The sequence below is a fragment of the Oncorhynchus nerka genome, linkage group LG8, assembly GCF_034236695.1.
Source record: "Oncorhynchus nerka isolate Pitt River linkage group LG8, Oner_Uvic_2.0, whole genome shotgun sequence".
NCBI lineage: Eukaryota > Metazoa > Chordata > Actinopteri > Salmoniformes > Salmonidae > Oncorhynchus > Oncorhynchus nerka.
In genome coordinates, this window is record NC_088403.1 from 39,379,482 (window position 1) to 39,387,523 (window position 8,042).

An 8,042-nucleotide genomic window follows, 5' to 3' on the forward strand; every position below is an offset into this window, starting at 1 on the left:
ATCAAATCAAATTTTATTTGTCACATGCGCCGAATACAATGCTTTCTTACAAGCCCTTAACCAACAATGCTTTAAGAAGTTAAGTTAAAAAATAGATACGTTAAAAAAATAAAGAAAATAAAAGTAACTAATAATTAAATAGCAGCAGTAAAATAACTAACTATAGCAATAGCGAGGCTATATACAGGGGGTACAGAGTCAATGTGCGGTGGCACCGGTTAGTCAAGGTAATTGAGGTAATATGTAGGTAGAGTTAAAGTGACCATGCATAGATAATAAACAAAGAGTAGCAGCAGCGTAAAAGAGGGGTCTGGGTAGCCCTTTGATTAGCAGTTCAGGAGTCTTATTAGTTGGGGGTAGAAGCTGTTAAGAAGCCCTTTGGACCTAGACTTGGCGTTCCGGTAACGCTTGCCGTGGGGTAGCAGAGAGAACAGTCTATGACTAGGGTGGCTGGAGTCATTGACCATTTTTAGGGCCTTCCTCTTTTTGTTTATTTTTTATTCACCTTTTTTTAACCAGGTTGGCTAGTTCTCATTTACAACTGCGACCTGGCCAAGATAAAGCAAAGCAGTGCAACACAAAAAACAACACAGAGTTAGTTATACATGGAATAAACAAACATACAGTCAATAACACAATAGAAAAAAAAAATAAGTGCATGTACAGTGTGTGCAAATGAGGTAAGATAAGGGAGGTAAGGTAATAAATAGCCCATAGTGGCGAAATAATTACAATTTAGCATTTTAAACACTGGAGTGATAGATGTGCAGAAGATGAATGTGCAAACAGAGATACTGGGGTGCAAAGGAGCAACAAACAAAAAAATAACAGTATGGGGATGAGGTAGTTGGATGGGCTATTTACAGATGGGCTAAGTACAGGTGCAGTGATCTGTGAGCTGCACTGACAGATGGTGCTTAAAGTTAGTGAGGGAGATATGAGTCTCCAGCTTCAGTGATTTTTGCAATTAGTTCCAGTCATTGGCAGCAGAGAACTGTAAGGAAAGGCGGCCAAAGGAAGAATTGGCTTTGGGGGTGACCAGTGAAATAAAGCTGCTGGACGGTGTGCTACGGGTGGGTGCTGCTATGGTGACCAGTGAGCTGAGATAAGGTGGGGCTTTACCTAGCAAAGACTTACAGATTACCTGTAACCAGTGGGTATGGCGATGAATATGAAGCGAGGGCTAGCCAACGAGAGCATACAGGTCGCAGTGGTGGGTAGTATATGGGGCTTTGGTGACAAAACGGATTGCACTGTGGTAGACTGCATCCAATTTGCTGAGTAGAGTGTTGGAGGCTATTTTGTATATGACATCGCCGAAGTCAAGGATCGGCAGGATAGTATGTTTTAGGAGGGCAACATGAGTGAAGGAGGCTTTGTTGCGAAATAGGAAGCCAATTCTAGATTTAATTTTGTATTGGAGATGCTTAATGTGAGTCTGGAAGGAGAGTTTGCAGTCTAACCAGACACCTAGAACATGTGGACAACTCCAAATACCTAAGTCAGAACCGTCCAGAGTAGTGATGCTAGTCGGCCGGGCGAGTGAAGGGCAGCGATCGGTTGAAGAGCATGCATTTAGTTTTACTAGCATTTAAGAGCATTTGGAGGCCACGGAAGGAGTGTTGTATGCCATTGAAGCTTGTTTGGAGGTTAGTTAACACAGTGTCCAAAGAAGGGCCAGAAGTATACAGTGTCGTGTATATAGTGTCGTCTGCGTAGAGGTGGATCAGAGAATCACCTGCAGCAAGAGCGACATCATTGATGTATACAGAGAAAAGAGTTGGCCCGAGAATTGAACCCTGTGGCACCCCCATAGAGACTGCCAGAGGTCCGGACAACAGGCTCTACGATTTCACACACTGAACTCTGTCTGAGAAGTAGTTGGTGAACCAGGCGAGGCAGTCATTTGAGAAACCAAGGCTGTTTAGTCTGCCGATAAGAATGTGGTGATTGACAGAGTCGAAAGCCTTGGCCAGGTCGAGGAATGCAGCTGCACAGTAATTGTCTCTTATCAATGGCGATTATGATATCGTTTAGGACCTGGAGCGTGGCTGAGGTGCACCCATGACCAGCTCGGAAACCAGATTGCATAGTGGAGCAGGTACAGTGGAGCATTTTAGAAAGAGAGGGTCCAGATCTGCTGATTTGTAGGGGTCCAGATTTTGCAGCTCTTTCAGAACATCAGCTATCTGGATTTGGGTGAAGAAGACATTTTTATTTTTTATTTTACCTTTATTTAACTAGGCAAGTCAGTTAAGATCAAATTCTTATTTTCAATGACGGCCTAGGAAGAGTGGGTTACCTGCCTGTTGGGGGGCAGAACAACAGATTTGTACCTTGTCAGCTCGGGGGTTTGAACTTGCAACCTTCCGGTTACTAGTCCAACGCTCTAACCACTAGGCTACCCTGCCACCCTAAATGGGGAGGCTTGGGCAAGTAGTTGCGGGGGGTGCAGGGCTGTTGACCGGGGTAGGGGTGGCCAGGTGGAAAGCATGGCCAGCTGTAGAAGAATGCTTATTGAACTTCTCAATTATTGTGGATTTATCAGTGGTGACAGTGTTTCCTAGCCTCAGTGCAGTGGGCAGCTGGGAGGAGGTGCTCTTATTCTCCATGGACATTACAGTGTCCCAGAACGTTTTGGAGTTTGTTCTGCAGGATGCAAATTTCTATTTGAAAAAGCTATCATTTGCTTTCCTAACTGCCTGTGTATATTGGTTCCTAACTTCCCTGAAAAGTTGTATATTGGTTCCTAACTTCCCTGAAAAGTTGCATATTGCGGGGGCTATTCGATGCTAATGACGTACGCCACCGGATGTCATTGTGCTGGTCAAGGGCAGTCAGGTCTGGAGTGAACCACGGGCAAGTCTGTTCCTGGTTCTACATTTTTTAAAATTGGGCATGCTTTAAGATTGTGAGGAATGCACTTTTAATGAATAACCAGGTGTCTTCTACTCACGGAATGAATTCAATATCCTTCCAAGATACCCGGGCCAGGTTGATTATAAAGGCCTGCTCACTGAAGTGTTTTAGGGAGCGTTTGACAGTGATGAGGGGTGGTCGTTTGACCGCAGACCCATTACGGATGCAGGCAATGAGGCAGTGATCACTGAGATCCTGGTTGAAGACAGCAGAGGTGTATTTGGAGGGCAGGTTGGTTAGGATGATATGTATTTGGGGTTGTACCTGGTAGGTTCATTGATCATTTGTGTGAGATTGAGGGAATCAAGTTTAGATTTTTAGGATGGCATGGGTCCCAGTTTATAGGTAACCTAACAGCACGAGCTCTGAAGATAGATGGGGGGGCAATCAATTCAATTCTCTGAGAATGGGGCGTGCTCAGTCCTCCTTTTCCTGTAGTCCACAATCATCTAATTTGTCTCGTTGAGGGAGAGGTTGTTCTCCTGGCACCACACGGCCAGGTCTCGGACCTCCTCCCTTATAGTCTCATCGTTGTTGGTGATCAGGCCTAACACTGTTGTGTCATCGGAAAACTTGCTGATGGTGTTGGAGTCCTGCCTGGCCATGCAGTCATGAGTGAATAGGGAGTACAGGAGGGAACTGAGCACGCACCCCTGAGGGGCCCCTGTGTTGAGGATCAGCGTGGCAGATGTGTTGTTACCTACCCTTACCACCTGTTGAACACCCATCAGGAATTCCATGATCCAGTTGCAGAGGGAGGTGTTTAGTCCTAGGGTCCTTAGCTTAGTGATGAGCTTTGAGGACACTATAGTGTTGAATGCTGAGGTGTAGTCAATGGATAGCATCCTCACATAGGTGTTCCTTTGGTCCAGATGGGAAGGGAAGTGTGGAGTGCAATAGAGATTGCATCATCTGTGGATCTGTTGGGGTGGTATGTAAAATGGAGTGGGTCTAGGGTTTCTGGGATAATGGTGTTGATGTGAGCCATGGCCAGCCTTTCAAGCACTTCATGGCTACAGACATGAGTGCTATTGGTCGGTAGTCATTTAGGCAGGTTACCTTAGTGTTCTTGGGCACAGGGACTATGTTGGTCTGTTTGAAACATGTTGGTATTACAGACTCAGTCAGGTTGAAAATGTCAGTGAAGACACTTGCCAGTTGGTCAGCACATGCTCGGAGTACACATCCTGGTAATCCATCTGGCCCTGCGGTCTTGTGAATGTTGACCTGTTTAAAGGTCTTCAACTGACTTGCCTAGTTAAATAAAGGTTCAATAAAAATAAAATAAATACATACAAAGAGTACCAGTACCGAGTCAATGTACAAGGTAGTTGAGGTAATGGAGTATGTATATGTAGGTAGGGGTAAAAGTGTCCAGGCAGTTAGGATATATAATAAACAGAGTAGCAGCAGCGTATGTGTGAGTGTGGTGTCAATGTGTGTGTTGTAGTGTCAGTGTAGTATGTGTGAGTGCGTGGATAGAGTCAAGTGAGTGTGCATAGGGTCAGTGCAAAACATTTACGATCAATAAATAATAAAGGAGGTCATTGTAAATAGTCCAGGTAGCCATTTGATTAACTGTTCAGTAGTCTTATCGCTTGGGGTAGAAGCTGTTCAGGAGCCTTTTTGTCCCAGACTTAGCGCTCCGGTACCGCTTGCCGTGCGGTAGCACAGAGAACAGTCTGTAACAGAGAACAGTCTGTAACTTGCGCGGCTGTAGACTTTAACCATTTTTTGGGTCTTCCTCTGACACTGCCTAGTATAGAGGACCTGGATGGCAGGGAGTTCGGCCCCAGTGATGTACGTATTACCCTCTGTAGCGCCTTGTGGTCGGATGCCAAGCAGTTGCCATACGAAGAAGTGATGCAGCCAGTCATCATGCTCTCAATGGTGCAGCTGTAGAACTTTTTGAGGATCTGAGGGCCCATTCCAAATCTATTCAGCTTCCTGAGGGGTAAGAGGCATTGTCGTGCCATTTCACGACTGTGTTGGTGTGTTTGGGCCATGATAGGGATGTGGACGTAATATAACAACGCAGGATGAGACCCATATGCAGACACAGGAGGCAGATGGTTCGAGTCTCTGATATGTATTAAAATATAAGGGGCAGGCAAGAGGCAGGTCAAGGACAGGCAGAAGTTAGTAAACCAGGTCAGAGTCCGAAAGGTACAGGGTGACAGGCAGACTCGATGTCAGGGCAGGCAGAAAAGGTCGGAACCGGGAGGACTAGAAAAAACAGGCATAGGGAACAACACTCTGGTAGGCTTAACGAGACAAGATGAACTTGCAACAGGCAGACAGAAAACACCGGCATAAATACACAGGGGATAATGGGAACAAATGGGAGACACCTGGTGGGGGGTGAAGACAAGCCCAAGACAGGTGAAACGGATCAGGGTGTGACACACAGAGGAACTTGAAGCTCTCGACCCGCTCCACTACAGCCCTGTTGAAATGAATGGGGCCGTATTCGGCCCTCCGTTTCCTGTAGTCTACGATAAGCTGCTTTGTCATGCCCACATTGAGAGAGAGGTTGTTTTCCTGGCACCACACTGCTAAGTCTCTGACCTCCTCCCTATAGGCTGTCTGATCATCTTCGGTGATCAGGCAGGCCTACCACCACTATGTTGTCTGCAAAAATGTGGTGTTGGAGTCGTGCTCACCCATGCAGTCATGGGTGAACACGGAGTACAGGAGGGGACTGAGCAAGAATCGTGGATGTGTTGTTGTCTACCCTCACCATCTGGGAGGGCGGTCCGTCAGGAGGTCCAGGAACCAGTTGCAGAGGAAGATGTTCAGTCCCAGGGTCCTTAGCTTAGTGATGAGCTTGGAGGGCACTATGGTGCTGAATGCTGAGCTGTAGTCAAAGAACAGCATTCTCACGTTGGTGTTCCTTTTTGTCCAGGTGGGAAAGGGAAGTGTGCAGTGCAATAGAGATTGTGTCTTCTGTGGATCTGTTGGGGTGGGCCATGACCAGCCTTTCAAGGCCTTTTATGGCTACAGATGTGAGTGCTACGGGGCGGTAGTCATTTAGGCAGGTTACCTTGGCGTTCTTGAACACATGGACTATGGTGGTCTACTTGAAACATGTAGGTATTACAGACTGGATCAGAGAGAGGTTGAAAATGTCAGTGAAGACACTTGCCGGCTGGTCATCGCATGTTCTGAGTACATGTCCTGGAAATCTGTCTGAGTGTTTAAAGGTCTTACTCACATCGGCTATGGAGAGCGTGATCACTCAGTCATCCGGAATAGCTGGTGCTCTCATACATGGTTCGGTGTTGCTTGCCTCGAAGCGATCATAGAAGGCATTTAGCTCGTCTGGTAGGCTTTCGTCACTGGGCAGCTGGCGGCTGGTTTTTCCTTTGTAATCCGTGATAGTTTGCAAGCCCTGCCACATACTGCCACCTGGAGTTTGTTTGAACAAGTATAAAGCCAAGGTTGGCAATTTACTATCACCTGCGGTTATGGAATGTTTGCTCACAAGTATAATTCATTGAATGCCCCCCCACCTCCCCGATGACCTGGATGGATTTATGTAGTCCCACCCAGCTGACTACTTCAAAATGGTGAAAGTCCACAATGGCACTGCCCATGCTAAAACAGGCTTTTGGGCACTAGAGTCCTCTATCTATCTCTGGCCCCTATCCTGTGTATGTGGCAATTTTTTAAAAGTATACATTTTTTCAAGCACTATCAACAGCTTGATTAAGTCTGGATGTGCTCTAGACTTCCTTCCCTCTCTCAGCTCGACCAGGGCAGTGGTAGAGTCAACAGAAAATAACCCTTTTAGGCCCCACTTCATTCACTCACCGCAATGCCCACACTAGTTCTAGTGCTAATATTTCAGCAGAGAAAACTGAGACTCCGTCAGACAGCCGCCTACACTGGTGTGGAATTTGAAGTTCTCTCAGCACGGAATATTTCTGCACCTTCTTATAATATGCTGCCAACTAGTGATGATTGTGTGACCTTCCATTGAGAGGACCACAGATAATTATTTTTGTCATGAAAAATAACCTAAACAATTATAATTAAAAGATTCACATAACCAGTTAACTTGAGCCCCACCATCCAACTATCATAAAGGGATAGTTCCCTCAAAATACAAATCAACATGATTTCCCTTTTTTTGGGAGAAGGTTAAAATCCCTTCGACCCATCCCTCAGCTGTATATCAAAACATGTGTAGGCTGTCATTTAGCTGAAAAACAAATCCCAGACTGGTGTTTTAATTATTGTTTTATTGTATTTTATCATTATTAGCCTGGTTCGTCACTATAAATTGGTATTGTACTGTTTGAAATTTGATACAATGATTTGATTAGATTAATTGTACATTTTGGGCATAATATAGTAGCCTGGGCCTGTTTCCAAAGAGGTTTCAAAACATCCTGCACACGTAGAAAAAAGGGTTCCAAAAGGGTTCTTTGGCTGTCCATATAAAGAACCCTTTTTGGTTCCAGGTAGAACTCTTTTGGGTTCCATGTAGAACCATATGTGGAAAGGGTTCTACATGGAACCCGAAAAGGTTCTATCAGGAACCAAAAGGGTTCTAGGCAATTGTCAAAAAAGGAGTTTTGTCCTTGTTTCACTTCTTCACCTGCATTTATTGGAAAAGACTTGACAAGTCAAAACATTATGGTGGAAGTTCATCATTTGACTGACTTTCAACTGGTCTGTTCTTTCAAATCAGAGACCAGTAAATTACAGGAAATTATAAGAAATGTGTCCATTTCCTACACCACATGGAATATTATTTATTGTCCAGTTGGTGGCAGCAGTATCATACCAAGTGTTTGAATATTCTCGATGTGAATGAGAAAGCCTCTCTCATTGCCCACAAACAATGAGACATTATTTAACTATCTTCTCTCCTGCCAACCATAATATTGCAAAACTCATATCCAAAACAAAAAATTAATGTTGTGGCAAATGGAAATGCAATTTCACACACACACACACACACACACACACACACACACACACACACACACACACACACACACACACACACACACACACACACACACACACACACACACACACACACACACACACTCATCCAGTTGCTGTGAAAGCACTGTGCTTCAGACTTGCTATGGTTGCACACTTGGCAAGTG